We start from the raw sequence: 16,419 nt of genomic DNA on the forward strand, positions 1-16,419 counted from the left end.
AAAAAATTTTGTGTCATTTTTAACACTGCATCTGTTGGAATACTATTATTGTAATACTTCCCACTAATTGTATTTCCTCTCCCTAATAATCAGTAAGGTGTTAATCTAGCCATGTTGGATCATTTCCTGAAGTCACTTGAAGTCACTTGTAAAATATCACCTGGTATTCACTTTATCCCATGGATTTTCTTCTCCATCACTAGAATCGCGTGCACACTGAGATAATCCTCAAAGACATGGATCAAGATCACAAACTACTGAAAAATCTATGACACAAATAGAATGTTTAGTGTGTATAACAACTATATAAATTTTTATATCTATATTTTTAGAAAGATTGATAAAAAATTATGATATAACCCACATGGAGATAGTCCAGTTCATGCTCAAAAGAGCATTTCAGCTTTTTTCCATCAGTGCCATTCACAGTTTAGAAGACCGACTTCGAAGGAAACTCCCCAGAGTATTCCCTTAAACCTCTGCCAACTGAGGGAGAGAAACAGTGAAGATATTACATAAATATCTCCATCAAGATCTTGGATAGAGTTGCACAATGGCCATATATGGTGAAAGGTAGATTTTCTCTTGTGACTATATTCTTGGGATATGTTAAAATGCATGTGTCTCCATTTCTGCTCCCAAGAAGCTGGTGCACAGATGTTTAGTACTGGGGTGGTGGAAGCACTGCTGTCTACAGTTTACATGATGTCTAATAAGCCTCTAGAATGTGCTTAAAAGGCAGTGTTCAAAATGAGGCCCCTAACCCTCTTTGACGTAATTGTCTTTCTTTGGAGTCACATCTTGAAGAAAAGCATGAGGATTTGGAAAGGGAATTAATTTTCTCAACTAGACTTACTATTTTCTCCCTACACTTCATAGTAATCCTTTAAACTCAAAAAATTCAGCTAATTATGGATTTCTACCTGAATAATGCTGCCATTTGAGTGGCTGCCTGTCACTGTTTCTGGTTTCTGACCCCCTGTCAGGCCGATTCTGCCTGATTTCACTCATGTGCTGCTGCTTTTTATAATCTGAACATTATTTCCACTCAGATGTCTTCAACCTTGCAGAGAACCTAAGAATTTGAAAAGCGGGGTGGGGAGGGGGGCTCGTAATTGTTTTTTGGATAATGGTCATTTTGAGTTATTCTAAATTTTTTGCTGCAAAAAGGATACTCTGAGAAAAACATTTGAAAAAATAAACAAAAGTCTTAGTTTAAAACTAAATACTCTAACTTACATTTTAAAAATAGAGCTTAGGCAGTCTTTCTGGTAATTATGATTTCCCCTTTTTTCTATGCTCAATAAATTCTATTACAATATATTTTGAAATGTAGGACGTTGAATCTAGGGCATTAAAGAAGTTAAAAGGCTTTGAGGGGATTTTAAAAGATCCAGCTTCCTAATATGTAAAATGGAACCAGGAAAGACTTCACGGTGTTTAATATGTTTTTCCCTATCTTCTAAACACAGTAATCTCTAACCACCACTTGATCACTAGAGATTTATATTCACAATAATTTATGTCAACTTATATCTGGGACTCTTTTTTTTTTTTTTTTTTTTTTTACATTTGGCAGCCAACTTCTAGTGGAAACTAGAATGTTTCACATTAGTCAGCAGCCCTCTTAAATTATTTCGTGAAATAATTTACGGTGGATTACAAATTCTTATGTGGCATTTAAAGTTAATGATTAGGTAGAGAGATACATCAAAAATATGATTAGTCACATATGTACCTGACTTCCATGGTTTTAACTCTATGCATGTTTTATAAGAATTGATTTTTAAAAGGATATTTGGGGGCTTGTATATTTTATGTTTTTTAAATTTTTAAAGGAAAAGAAAAATAGATGTGCATGCTCTTATAAACACTCTTCTCTAATTAAATGTCCATAACATTATTTTCTACTTCACCATGGCCATTTATGGCATAGTTACTGGTGTGTGGTCTGAAACTATAAGAACTGACATTGTTAAAGATCTCTTGCATCATCACTTGAAGTCAAGTTTTACAAATACTAATTAAATATGAGATTTTCCATGAAAATTGTAATGTCTCTTTTTCACTGCAAAGAATCAGTAATGAAGTGATGTACACCAACAGAACAAGAAATGAAATGAAACCCAGAGTTCCTCCTGCTAATCTGTGAATGTGCATTTATGAAAGTGTGTTAGTTGTTCAGTTGTGTCCAACTCTTTGTGACCCCATGACTGTAGCCCACCAGGCTCTTCTGTCTATGGGATTTCCCAAGCAAGAGTACAGGAGTGGATCGCCATTCCCTTCTCCAGGGGATCTTCTTGACTCGGGGATCTTCTTGACTCAGAGAATAAACTGACATACCCCAACAGAGCAAGAAACGAAATGAAACCCAGAGTTCCTCCTGCTAATCTGAGAATGAACTAGTTTCAACTCATTTTCATTCTTCTATATAGTTATAGTTAAGGCTTTTAGAAATTCCTTTGTTCAGTTTTTTTTTTTTTTTAATCACCTAGGAAAGTAAGATGTGGAAGAATGGCTGTGAAACAGGTTGAAATTTTATTTGCATGGAAGCAGCTCCCAGAGCATCTCTTTTGTATCTCAGATATTTCTTTTTCTCTTCCTCTCTCTTTCTATTTAAGAGTGGTTTTCTTAACTATTTATGATTCATTTCATGAAAGCCTAGGTTTTCTCTGAGGGTACTAAAAAGTCTTAAAGTGATTTTAGAGACTAGCAGCAACAAGGAACTATTTTCCTTCATCCTTAAAGTCATTGTCAATAGCCTACAACCCGCAATAAGCTATTAAAAAAGGAATTTATGGGGGCTGTATTATCCTCCTGAAATAATGTTGTTACAAGTCCACCCTTGTCAGTCATCTGCAGGATTCATGTGCTTGATCTCAAACAAAGGGAGGGTCTGGATGCACACAGAGGCTCATGGCAAATTACCCAGGGATGGCCTGACTTGATAGGCCTGATGCCCTTTTTCACCTTTTCAAAGCAACAGAGTAATAGCAACACGTGTGTTTTATCCTGATGGCACTAAAAGGTACCTGTTTGTAAGGCAGGGTTAGAATTACAGAATTAAAAAAATATTTGCATGCCTGATAACAGCAAATTATGTGGGAGTGTCTGGAGGGCACTGGGGGAGTCCGAGGCAGGACTTTGCAGACAACCACAAGCATCCTATGCAAACTTAAAGCTGCACATCAACTCTTCTTTCTGCCTCTTTCTGCCTCCACATCTCCTTGTCCCACAAGCACGTTCCTTTGCTGAAGCCGGGCCAGCCTGGCAAGCCCCTTGGGGAGAGGGGAGCAGAGAGCCTTCTGTGTGCTGCTGAGTGGGGAGTGGGCTGGGGACGTGCAGGCAGCGAGTGGGGACAGAATGAGTCACCAGTGGCTGGATTAGCCTGAAGGTGCAGGATCGCTGAAGGCGGAAGGTCCACCTTGGAGAGACAGCTGTAGAGAATGAAGAATGAGACTGTGCGTGGCCAAGGATGCGAAATGGTCAAGGAGGTGGACAAAGAGGAGGAGGGAGGAAGGGGAGGAAAGAGGAGGCAAAGGCATGAAAATGGTTTGATTGGATTCCAAGAGCTGAAGATAGAAAGTTCCACGTTCTAAACCTTAGTAATATAAATCATCATTCCCTGAAGACAGTAACAGAATTTCACTGGTAAAATAATGGCTTTCTTTATTTAAAAAAAAAAAAAAAATTATGTTGTCCCTTAAAATGTAAAAAAAAAAGAAAGAAAAGAAAAAGGCTCTCCAAGGTTTGGGTGCATAGTGCTTAATAGTCAATGCTAAAGCAAAGGAAACTGGTTTGACAATGAGAATAAAAACGAGAAGCTAAGAACCATCACTCCTAGGACACTAATTTACATAAGCCTACTCTAACATGCTGCGCTGCTCGTTACTTGTTTTAGAAAGTTATCAGAAGCATATGTTGAGTATGTTTTGAAAGCCAGCTTGCTTCGTTCTGTGAAGCAATGTCTGGAGTTAGTGCCTATGGAAAACAGACTAGCACACATATGACTTTAATCCCATTATTTTGGAAACTTAGGAAAGCCTTGGTATCATTTAAGATGGTTGGTTTTCTTATTTTGTGTACTTAGACAAACATTAATGACTTTAGTTAGGAAAAACTTATATACATTTAGAAAACTGAAAATCAAAATCTAGAATTCAAATTGTCACTGAATACAAAACTCGAATTTGTAATAGTCTCCATATAAGTGACATCATTTTACCATTTCCTCATAGGATTACCTCTAAGGTTTAGCAAGAGCTTTCTAAAACTCATCTCCAGAGGAAAATCTAAACTCTGCTAAAATATTGTTACACAAATTTGTAAATGAAAGACCTAATAAAATAAATATTGGGAAAGAATAAATATTTGCCATCTGCCAAAATAATTCTAATTTATATTAATAACCTGTTTAGTATTTTTGGTACAAAATTACAGAGTAGCCACTAGTAACTAACATTTATAAAATAATAGCTTGTGTAAGAGTCCCTGCCCTTCACATAATCACCCAATAAGTCCAAACTGGAGTATTTTCAGCAACATTTATCAGACATCACTTTTACGTAATTGAAACTATCAGTGACAGTCTTTTAGTAGACTATCTGCTTTTGGTCAAAATATTGCTCGAGAAATCATCCCCCTTTGAAGTGCCATGTATTACATCTGCAATCATGCTGTCAAAATAAAATGTATTTAAGACAAAAGGAAGATGATTTTTTAATTAAGTCTAACAAAAAAGCACAGAAGACTATGCTCATTCTAGTTCTAGAATTATCTGTAAATTACCAGAGTAGAGGAAACTCAAATCAGGGACCTTCTGGTCAAAAGATGGAAAAACCATTGAAAACTTATGAGAACTTGTCATTGTATGAGAAAAATAAAACGCAACCAAAATATAATTTTCTAAAATGTGTTCCTAATTAGCACCTTGGCTCTCTGTGGCTCTGTAAATATAAATAAATAGAAAGCTAAGACCTTCATTTCTTCTTGACTTCAAGCTTAGTTATAACACTCCTAAATGAAAACACAGTTTTCTGGTATTGTCGATGTCAAAGGAGGTGAAGAAAAGAGATGCAAGAATTCTAGTAAAGGCTGTGGAGGGTGGCAAAGGATGGTGGGAGTAGTTATGGGTGTGCTGGGGAGTGTGGCTTTGTCTCAGGCTGCCCCTCAACCTGACCCACTGACCACTCTCTGCTAAGAGACTATTGGGGACAAGCGGAGCTGCTAATGTGGGTTCATTATTACCCAAAATACCAGTGCTACCAGCAATGCTGCTATTACCCCTTGGTGGCAATAAAACGCTGAAATGAGCAGTTGTTGAACCATAAAATGTTAGGGCTGGAAGAAATATTAAAATGGGTCTCTCTAGGCACAGGGTCCAACTGATTGGGGGGCTAAACTCAGAACAGAGTACTCTTAACCCTCAAGCCACAGGCACTTTAATATGTAAATATCAGAAATTGGCTTAGTCAAGGAGTTAGAGGTTATCACATATTTGGTAGGATTTATACAGCAGGAGAAGGGGGTGACAGAGGATGAGATGGTTGGATGGCATCATTGGCTCAGTGGACACGAGTTTGAGCAAACTCCGGGAGATGGTGAAGGACAGGGAAGCCTGGCGTGCTGCAGTCCGTGGGATCGCAGTTGGACACGACTGAGCGGCTGAACAGCAGCAGCCGCAACATCTAAGTATTTCATGTTGTCTGTTTCATAAATCTGAGCCGAGCTCCCTAGAATCTCAAATTAAACCCGGAGCACCTTTGCCTCGTCTGAGCCCATAAAAATATAATATGAACCACACAAATGATTTAAAAGTTTCTAGTAGTCACATTTTCAAAATTGAAAAGAAAGCAGTGAAATGAATTTAAATAATAGTGTATTATTATTGGGCTTCCCAGGTGGTGCTAGTGGTAAAGAACCCACCTGCCAATGCAGGAGATTTAAGACACAAGGGTTTGATCCCTGGGTCAGGAAGATCCCCTAGAGGAGGAATTGGCAATCCACTCCAATATTCTCACCTGGAGAATCCCGCGGACAGCAGAGCCTGGCGGGCTTCGGTCCACAGGGTCGCACAGAGTCTGACACAACTGGAGTGACTTAGCACAGCACAGAATGGCACCAAATAACCCCAAAACTAGGCTTAAAACACACATGTAGACTTAGCAACAACAAAATCGCTGCTCACCTGCTCTGGGTCAGCTTGCGTAGCGACCTAGCTGGACGGTGCTGGCTCTGGGCTTCCCCTGAGTGTGCAGTCAAGCTAGTGGTCTGGCTACATCATCTAAAGCACTGATCGGGACAGGAGGGTCCGCTTCCTAGCAAGGCCGGGGCCAGCAGCTGGATTCTCCATGGCCTCTCTATTCCATCTGGCATCTTCAGCATGAGAGTCTGTTCTTCACTGATAACTGGGCTCTGAGGTAGAGAGAGGGGGACAGGGAGGGAGCAAGCTCACGAGGGAGAGATGCAGAACCCAAGAAAGGTGTAGTCTTTCTTATTGTGATCTATCACTCCTATCACTCCTGCCAAATTCTGTGCGTCAGAATTGAGCCAGTAAGTCCAGCCTACTTTCTAGGAGAGGGGATTACATATGGGTATGAAGAGCAGGGCTTCCCTGGTAGCTCAGATGGTAAAGAATTTGCCTGCAATGCAGGAGAGACCACGAGAGTGACCTGGGTTCCATCCCTGGTTCGGGAAGATCCTCTGGAGAAGGGAACAGCTACCCACTCCAGTATTCTGGCCTGGAGAATTCCATGGACAGATGAGCCTGGCAGGCTACAGTCCATTACAGTCCATGGGGTCGCAAAGAGTCGGATACAACTGAGCAACTTTCACTTTCATGCTTAGTAGGAGGCTGGGGTCATTAGCAGTTGCCTTAGAAGCAGCTATCACAAATATGTTTTACCCCAATATGTCTAAAGTATTATTTCATATACACTCAGTGTAAAATGATGGAGATGTTGTACATTCTTTTCTTTCATACTAAGCTGTGAAAATCCAGTACATGTTTTATGCTTATGGTATGTATCAACTTGGATAAGCTACGCCCGAAGCTGCAGTATCCACATGAGGTGACCGTATAGCCCACATCTAGATGCTCTGAAGCCACCTGAAGACCCAAACACCCTACTACTAACTCGGGGGATCTTCCTTAACGGGAACTTAAATGATTTTAGTCATCCATTAGACCCGTATCAAGGGCCTACCATGGTGCAAAATGTGGGGAAGCCCAAATCAGTAATTGCCCCAAAGGAACTCAGCCAGTCAAGTAAGAATTTAAATTCTGAATCTACAGCAACCAGGCTGGACCTACCTCAGAGAGCTCTAGCCTGTGACGGGTTCTGGAATAAAGCAGAGGTCAGACTCTCCACAGTCCTGGGAAAGGTGAGTGACCCAGTGTCTATCTGGCCCAGTCAGAGCCTCCAACAATGACCACACACATCATTTAGTCCTAGGTCCAACCTGAGGCCATGTCCCCAGGCCTGAGCTGGAGCCCATATGTTGGCCTGAAATCTGATTTGCCTTGGACATGGAACAAGTTAAATATTTGTTTAACTCAGTACATTGTACTTTCCACTATTCTCCACAAGCAGGGCCTGTAAGAGAAGAAAGATGTAGGGAGTACCTTAACTCTTTCAGATTTCTTGGGTACTTTGGAGAGGGTTCTGTAGAAATTCTGGTACATCTCCTGAGTGCACCAAGTTTCATACATATGTGACTAATCTATGTCAAGAAAAAAATGTCCATAATAATTTTAACAGCAATGAATCAGGGAGAATTATTTTCAGTGTATTCTCTGCCCTAATTCTGATGGTGCAAATTTCTTTGCTTTTGCAATGTACATGTGTGTTTGACTTGCATCTTTTCACATGAAGTATGTCCTGAAGTGTATTTGTGAAATGGCAACCCACTCCAGTGTTCTTGCCTGGAGAATCCCAGGGACGGGGGAGCCTGGTGGGCTGCCGTCTATGGGGTCGCACAGAGTTGGACACGACTGAGGCGACTTAGCAGCAGCAGCAGCATAAGCATTTTGAGAATATAATTCCATGTAGCCAGGGCCTAATAGAAGAACTTCCCATCCCCCCAAATAGCACTTAAATGTTATTTATTAATGGTGATACACCTGGCAGTCCAGTGTTAAAATTCCACATTTCATTTGGGGAAAATGCAGCATATTTTTCATTAGCAGTAGAGGAAAACAGCTTCTGGTTTTCTACCAATGTAAACAGTAGTAATTTATTTTAGTTTTCTTTGTTTTATTATAATATAATTGACATAAAGCACTGCACAAGTTTAAGGTGTAGAACATAATGATTTGACTTAACACATAACATGAAATGATGTACCACAATAAATTGAGTGAACATTCATCTCAAATAGATACAAAATTAAAGAAATAGAAACAATTTTTTCCTTGTGATGAGAATTCTTAGGATTTATTCTGTTAACAATTTTCATATATAACATGTAGCAGTATTATATTTATCATATCCTGTAATACATTACATCCCCAGTACTTATTTACTTTATAACTGGAAGTTTGTACCTTTTGACTCTCTTCATCAAGTTTCCTTTTCCTGCAACCCCGACCTCTGGTAACCTCAAATCTGATCTCTTTTTCTATGAGTTTGTTTGTTTTTGAAGTATAATTGATCTCAAAACTATGTTAGTTTCTGATACACAGTATAGTGAATTCCATATTTCTATATATTTCAAAAGGATCACCTTGGTATCTAGTTACCATCTGTCACTATACAAACATATTATGTAATTATTGACTATAATCCCCGCACTGTATATGTCATACCAGTGACTCATTTACTTTGCAGTTGGAACTTTGTATTGCTTAATCTCCCTCATCTATTTCTCTTCTTCCTCCATACCCTTCCCCTCTGGCAACCACCTGCTTGTTCTCTGAATCTATGACACTGTTTCTGCTTTGGTGTATTCATTTGTTTTCTAGATTCCACATACAAGTGAAATCATACATTTGTCTTTCTCTTTGTGACTTGTTTCACTTAGCACATGTGTGTGCTATGTCACTTCAGTTGTGTCTAACTCTTTGCAACTCTATGGACTATGGTCTCACTTAGCATAATACCCTCTAGATCTACTCTTACTGTTAAAAATCAAAAGATTCCATTCTTTTTTGTGGCTGAGTAATATTCCATTATGTGTATGTGTCTATCTATATATGGGGAGGGATAGATATAGAGATAGATAGATCTCACATCTTCTTTATCCATTCATCTATTGATGCGCATTTAGGTTGTTTGTGTATCTTGGCTTTTGTATTCAGTGCTGCGATGAAATAGGTGTACAACTATCTCTTCTAATTAGTGTTTTCATTTTCTTCATATAAATGTCCAGGAGTGGAATTGCTGGACTGTGGGGTAGCTACTTTTAGTTTTTTAAGGAATCTCCATACTGTTTTTCATAGTGACTGCACCAATTTATATTCCCACCAACAGTGCATGAAGGGTTAGTAGTCATTTATTTTAAAGTTAGAGAAAAACCCATGCCTATCTCAATGGGAAGAAATCAATTTCATTCAGCTGGTGTCTGGAAAAGTGATCTTAAACAGCTTATTTTTTTGTCTTCATAAAATTATTGTTTAGAAAAAATAAAACTGAAGACAGTTTCAAGTAAAGGACACAAATAAAACATTATACTTCTTAAATATAAAGCCCTTCTTCAAACTTTTATCATATATGCATAAACTGTTTCATCAATGTTATAGTAGTTGCACCTTTAAAATAAGATGTCTTTGTTCCATGTGGACACAATTAAAAAAAAACATGATACATCTCCTTTCTGTGTTTAATAATGTCAAGATTTTGGTTGAGCTGCCATAGGCTAGGGCTCAACCATACAACCTGGAAAAACATTCAGGGCGTCTGGAACATAGAAAAATCCCCAAAGCTGTTTGGCTGGAATTTGAATGGTGAAATTAAAGCTTCTGTTCTGTGTAAATCTGTCCAGATTTAGTGTTTTACAGCATCAGATACTGCTCTGGGAGCCAAGAACTGACTGTGTCTAAGGCTCCCTCCAAGAAAAGGAGCCCTTATGCCCTGAAGTCAGGTTATATTAGAGAAAAAAAGAATTGTAAGCATTCCATTGTAAATAAGATTTGTATTAATAAATGATATCTTTTCATGTGTAGAATGACTACATTCTAAAAGTACAGTTTGCTCCTGTTTAGGAGGTTCTAAATAAAAAGTAAAAGAAAATAGCATTTTAATTGGCCTTTGAGAAGACCAGCATTCTCAGGCATGGCATATGTGATGGGATACATGACTGTATGTTTGCAGTTCTAGAATGCAAATTTGAGTCCACAGTATATACTCAAATATAAACGCATCTATATATGAGTGGATGCACATACTGCATGCATGTAATGTGTATAGGGACACTGGTTTTTAAAAAATCTGTATTTTGTATTTAAAAATTACAGATTTTCTTATCATTAATTCTAACGTATCCCACAAAACATGTTTCATTGCTGTACTAACGCAGCCAATATGAAGGCAATATGCAGTTCTTTGGAGAAAGAGGAAGACTGGGAACTGGGTAACATCTTTTAGCTTTTCCATTTGAACTTGGGTTTGCTTCTTAAAAGGAGAAGCGGGGTGGGTGAGTGCCAGCCATCGCCCAGGTCTCGGTTCCCTGGAGGGTTTCCCTGGCCTAGTTTGGCGGAAAAGGGGTTTTCCCAGACCTGAAAGCTCTTCTTGTTCGCTGCCCTCTACCCTCACCACCCGGCCCGCCTTGCCGCACCAATGCGGAGACGCGCGGGCCCTCCCCTGGGTCGTGAGCCCGTGACTTCCGGTGCCTTCCCGGCGGGAGCTGACCCGACTCGCGGGCTCCCTGGACCTGCGTGGCGCCCCTCTCCTGGCGACTCGTGCGGCAGCCGCATCGGGCCGCGAGCCACGCTGGGAGAGCCGGGGTGCGCGGCGGCCTCCGGGGCGGTCCGCCAGGCCCTGGTCGCCCTGCGCTCCCGGGTCGCGGGGTCAGAAGGACGGGCGGGGTGGGGGTGGGGTGCTCGTCGAAGCCCCGGGGGCGCTCCACGGGAGAGGCGCTCCACGGGTCTCCCCGCTCAGACCGTCCAAGGGGAGCTCCTTAAAGTCTCCCAAACTCCTAGGGATATCCGTAAATTACGCCCAAGCCCTCACCGCCCAAAGCCGCGTCCACGCTGGTCGGAGCGGTCTGGTGGCCTCCCCGGGGACTTACTTGTGGGGTAAATATGTTTTTTAAACTCCAAAGCGAATTGATCATCAAACTTAGGAGGCTTAAACTTCACTTGCAGATCCCTTCCAAATCCCTGAGAAGGCCGCTACCAACTCTGGATTCCGAATTGTGATCTGTATTTAACTCACCCTCCCAACCCCCGCCCCGTCCAGGATCAGACCCGCACCTCCCCCGGGCGGCCCGCCTGCCTGGCCCCTGCTGCGGCGGCCGCCGCCGCTGGCGAGAACCGGCCAGCCTCCGGCTCCTCGCCCTTTGGTTTCCAGGCTGTTTGCGGTGCGGCCCCGCAGGCGTGAAGTGTGGAGGAACTCACCAACACCAACCTCACCAAACTGACGTTTGCGGGGCACCGCTTCAGATTCTGACATCATTTTCACACCTTTTTTTTTTTCTGTCTGTCTCGCCAGTTTTGAGCCCACCAAGGGAACAGGCCCATAAGGCAGCTTTAGCGGAAGTGTAATTTCGAGAAAGTATAGATTCGATGGAAGTTCTCATTTTCCTCAGAATCTCTTTTTTGTTTGTGTTTTTTTTTTTTCCCTTTTTCTTCTTCTTGGTATCATAATTTCATCTCTTGGCCAAAGTTCTGAAATTGAATATTAAATTTCATGGGTTTTATATGTTGTTGAAACCAGTATGGCATGATGAAATATATGCAGTATTAAATCTCAAAAACAAAGCAAAACAAAACCTCAAACCAAAGCCTTCTCTTTAGGGCAGCCTGATGAAGCAGCTGGAGAGAGAAGAGGAAGGATTTGGGAATCACAAGAAAGGAGCAGAAAGGTCTCCCCAGCTGTCATCAGAGTATTCTCCCCTTCCCCCAGAACAAATAAATAAAGCGTTGATTGCCTCTAAACCTGAAGACTAACCTGAAAAGTGTGCCCTTGTTGGAAAATTCAGATAGCATCACCTATTTCTACAGAAGGAAGCTTCGCAAATCAAGACTTTAAAAAAAATATTTCCTGACTTTTATAATCAGGAGGGAGATGCGATAGCTCATTCTTTCATGTCAGAGAAACACACCACCTTCCCTCATTTAGAATCTTCCCAAGTATTCTTTGGCCAAGAGAATTATACAAAGTCTACAATTACAAAATTTTTTTAAATCTGCCTACAGTTATAAACTTTATTTTGTATTTAATCCCCAACAAGCTGAGAGTATTTTAATAAACACTGGCAATTAGACGTAAAATGAGAATAGATATTCAGCAAGTAGCATTTTCTGTTTCCTGGCAATCTTGCTGTCATCCGGTTTTCCCCGAAAAGAAAGGGGTGAGAGGAAAGGCAGAAAAATTTCAGCAAGTGTGTGTTTTGGTCTGGATATGAACATTTCCATCTTAAAGCTCTGTCTCCAGCATAGTCCTGTCTGGTGAAGGCAGACTGACTTTGCTTGGCCTGGTGAATGACTGTAGAAGCCTGCAGGGCCTGTATCTACCGCAGTGCTCTCCAAAGGCTGTAGCGGGGGACCCAGGTGGCCGCAGCCAGCCAGGGGAGTCTCAGAGATCACCCGAGCCACCTCTCCGGGATCCAGGCCAACCCAGAAACTTTTAACCTTGAGCTTTATTTAAAGCACATGGTTTTTGCAAGCCAGGTGGGTCCCTTCTGCTGGGCCAGCAGGCCCCTGCGCCGTGTCCTCTGCTGGAGGGCCCAGTCACAGGCGGATCCGTCTGGGCCACAGCTGCAGGGTCAGAAGCTCCTCTCCGACTCGGCTCCTTTCACAAAACTCTTTTTTGTCGGATGTGGTTTCCCTTTAATTAATCGCTCATGCCCGCGTGTTGGCCGCGCCGCTTCCCTACCCTTCCTTCGCCCCGCATATGATCCGTATTTGGAAGTGGAGCCGTCTAAGGGGGTGGCGCGGATTTGGACTCCTCCGACTGCGGGGCTGCCAGCCGCTACGGAGAGTCCCCAGTTGGTGATACCCCTCTGGAAGGTCGGCCTTCTGGAAGAAGGCAGTCGCCTCTCTGGCCTTTCAAGTCGGTTGGCCAAGCAGGCCTCAAGATTTCGCAGTTCCAGGCCTCGCCCTGGGTGGTCCAGGTGTTGCGGGTGGTCTCGAAGAGCGTATTTCCGTCAGGTTCTCTCCATTCTCCACCTTCCTCCCTCCCCTCGCCTAGCCTCGGGAGCTGGCATCCAGCTGCCAGGAGCCACTTTATGCCCACCCCACTCCTTCAAGGATCCTTCCGGGCCTGGCTTGGCCTTTCCGGGCACCGTGGTTTCCGGGCCTACGAAGGGCAAACCAGCCACGCTCCCAGAAAGCTCGGCCCCCGCAGACCGTTGGCCGAGGTCTGCTCAGTCTCCGGAAAGCCCTGGCCCCAAACCCCAACATCAGGCTAGTCTCCTCGGGACTATGGGCCCTGTTGCCGAGCTCTGATGCAGCGGGTGCACGTTAAGCTCGTTTCCCCAGTTGCGTTTAATTCTCTTCTCACTTCCCAGCCACGAAGGGAGGCCTCCTACGCGCGTCTCGGCTTCAAGGGCGCAGCCGGATGTGGCTGGGACCACCCTGGGATCTGGGTGTCTCTAGCTGTGGCGCAGGCCGCCCCACGCCCGGGGAGGTGGGATCGGATGTTCGTTCCCATTTTACGAGCGTTAGTGGGTCTGAACCGACTTCGGGCTTAGGGTGCAAAGCTGCGTAGCGGAACTCCGGGAGCCCTGCCGCATCCAAAGCCCCGGGCGGTTCGGGCGGCACGTCCCTGGGTCCCTGGCCACCTTCCGCCAAGCCGCCGCCGTGCGCGGGCCTCGGCTGCCCAGCCCCGCGGCAGGCCCCTGGGCTGCGGCGGGCTTCCGAGGTCGCAGGCGCCAGGCGGGGAGACAACCCGCTTTTCCCTCCGAGCTCCGGGAGGGATGAGCGCGAACGCGGGCCCCACGCGTGGACCCGGCCGGCTCCCGGGGCGGCGGGCCCCCCGCCCACCCGTGGCCCGGCTCGGCCGCGTTCCCAGCAGCCGGGAGCGCTTCCTCCCTCGGTCACGGATCCAGGCCGCTGGCCCAGCTGTCAAAACAGGGGGTGTCTCTTTCATTCTGGCTCACAAAGTCCCAAAGGGGAACAGGGGGCCTTAATGCTTGTGTTTGGACACAAGCAATTATCCCTAATTATTCTTTTTCTTTTGAGCCTGCCCGTCCCGCCGGCGAGCTCGCCGCGCAACAGGCCCCGTAATCCTCCCCGGTCGGCGGATCGCAGTGGGTTCTGTGCGGCCCGAGGCTCGGGCGCTTTCATGTCACTGCGGGTTTAGAGCTGATTCAAACTCATTGCGATGGGGGAATTAACCCCGGGGCCCGGGCTTTCAGGGGCCTCTGATAAGAGATTATACGTGTTGATGGCAAGCTTTTCTTGGCAAAATGTTTTCAAAGGGCTTGGAGTTGTTAAATCAAAGCGCCATTGAATTGCTCGGGACCGTCCCCTCCCCCTCCTCCTGCCCTTCCCCCCTCCATCTCTTTTCCCTTCATCTCCACCCCCTCCCCCATCGTCGCCCAGGACTGTCCGCCGTGAGCCGCCCAACCTTCCCGGAGTTGCAAACTCACTTTGCTCAGTAAGATTTTCCCTCCGCGCCTCACCAAGAGAGGACTGTTTTTGTAGGTGCTCCGGCTGCTGGGCACTTTGGTACCCCCTTCCCCGCCCTCTCTCCCTCCGCCGCCCCTCCCACTTGCTCTGGTAAAGAAAACACAGCCCAGATGAAAGACAAGGTTTTGTTTTGTTTTGTTTTTTATCCCAAACGTACATGTGTTTTGTAGAAAACGGAGGTGACAGGGTGGGATGGGATAACGAGGAGTCAGAGAAGGGTGGTTTTCTTGCCTCCTTCCCCACCCCCATCAAAGGTCAGCGCAGCCAGAGGGATAGCTGCAGGGTTAAACAGTGTTGTGGGCAGAGTTCAGATGTCCCGTGAATCTCACGGTCCCGCCCTGGGGGGCGATTTGAAGCCGCCCAAAGAAAGAAAGCAAATGCTGGGCAGACTGTGTGGGTGCAGGTTCTTTACTGTGGAAGGTCTATTGATATATTTCAGAAGCTTACTAGGTGCTCTGCTTGGCCTGCTAGGGGCCCCGTTAGGGTGGAGTAAGGAATGTTACTTTTAGATGGGGGCTGGAAAGGCCCTACAGGGAGTAGATAGATTTATCTCCCCCTTGAAAAAAACAAGGCATTAAAAAACAAGTGCCAAATATGTAAACCGTGTCTCCTGTCATCTTCTACCCTACCCCCAAATACATCACATATTCCACACTGTACTGGTCAATTTCCACAGCTAGTTTTCTTGGTTCATCCAGAGCTTCATCCCTCCTCTCCTTCCACCCACCCCTATCCCTGGAAGCCTGGAACTGGAACCCTGTCTTTCACCCATTTGGCTGGTCCCTGCCAGGAACCCCTGGGGTTCCACCTATGCCTTGCTCAGTGGTTGGGGGCTTGCTGGAAATGGGTGGTAACTGGGAGAGTTGACTGCCTGACTCAGTATCCACACAGCACACTGGATTGGAACGCAAGGCACACCAGCTGCCGCCGGTGCTCACTAGAATTCACACTGCATTGGGTCTCTCGGCAAATAGTACCCCCACCCTCTTCCTGTTTACTTTTTCCTTCCCACTCTAGCTTTGCTAAGACCCAGTGTGCCTGTGCAGAAGCCTACTGGAGAGCCTGACCAAGTTACAACAAAACTTGGTGCCAAGTTGGCACCCATTTGGTCTGCTGGCTTCCTGAGGAAAAACTGGTTCCTTGATTTGTTTTTCTGCTTCCTTCATGGTTAATGAGCTATGGGCCCTTTAGGAAGCAAAATTCAGTTCTGACTTTTTGTTTTACATTACCATAGAATCTTTGGCACTCAATCTTCCAGTAGCTGGCTAATGTGTAGCTAGCTTTGTCTTTTCTTAGCTTATATTGTCTGAGGTACATATGTTTTTTATAACCTTAATCTATTTCATTGGTAATGTTTTATTTAAATTTTTGATTCAGCATTGATAACTGAAATTCACTTAGTCTTCCTTTTATCAAGTTGTTGTCTGGTTTTGGCATCAGTTATACTAAATCAATTCCAATCCACCAATATTCACTGAGTGCTTCCTATGTTCTAAGCATTCTCAACAGTGAAAAAAACAGATGAAAAAGAGCAAAAGTCCCTGCCCTCATGGAGTTTACATTATAGTGGAGAGATAGACAATAAAAAAATTAAGAAATAAATAAATGATATAGCATATTAGAAAATA

This window comes from Muntiacus reevesi, chromosome 14, assembly GCF_963930625.1.
Source record: "Muntiacus reevesi chromosome 14, mMunRee1.1, whole genome shotgun sequence".
Classification (NCBI taxonomy): domain Eukaryota; kingdom Metazoa; phylum Chordata; class Mammalia; order Artiodactyla; family Cervidae; genus Muntiacus; species Muntiacus reevesi.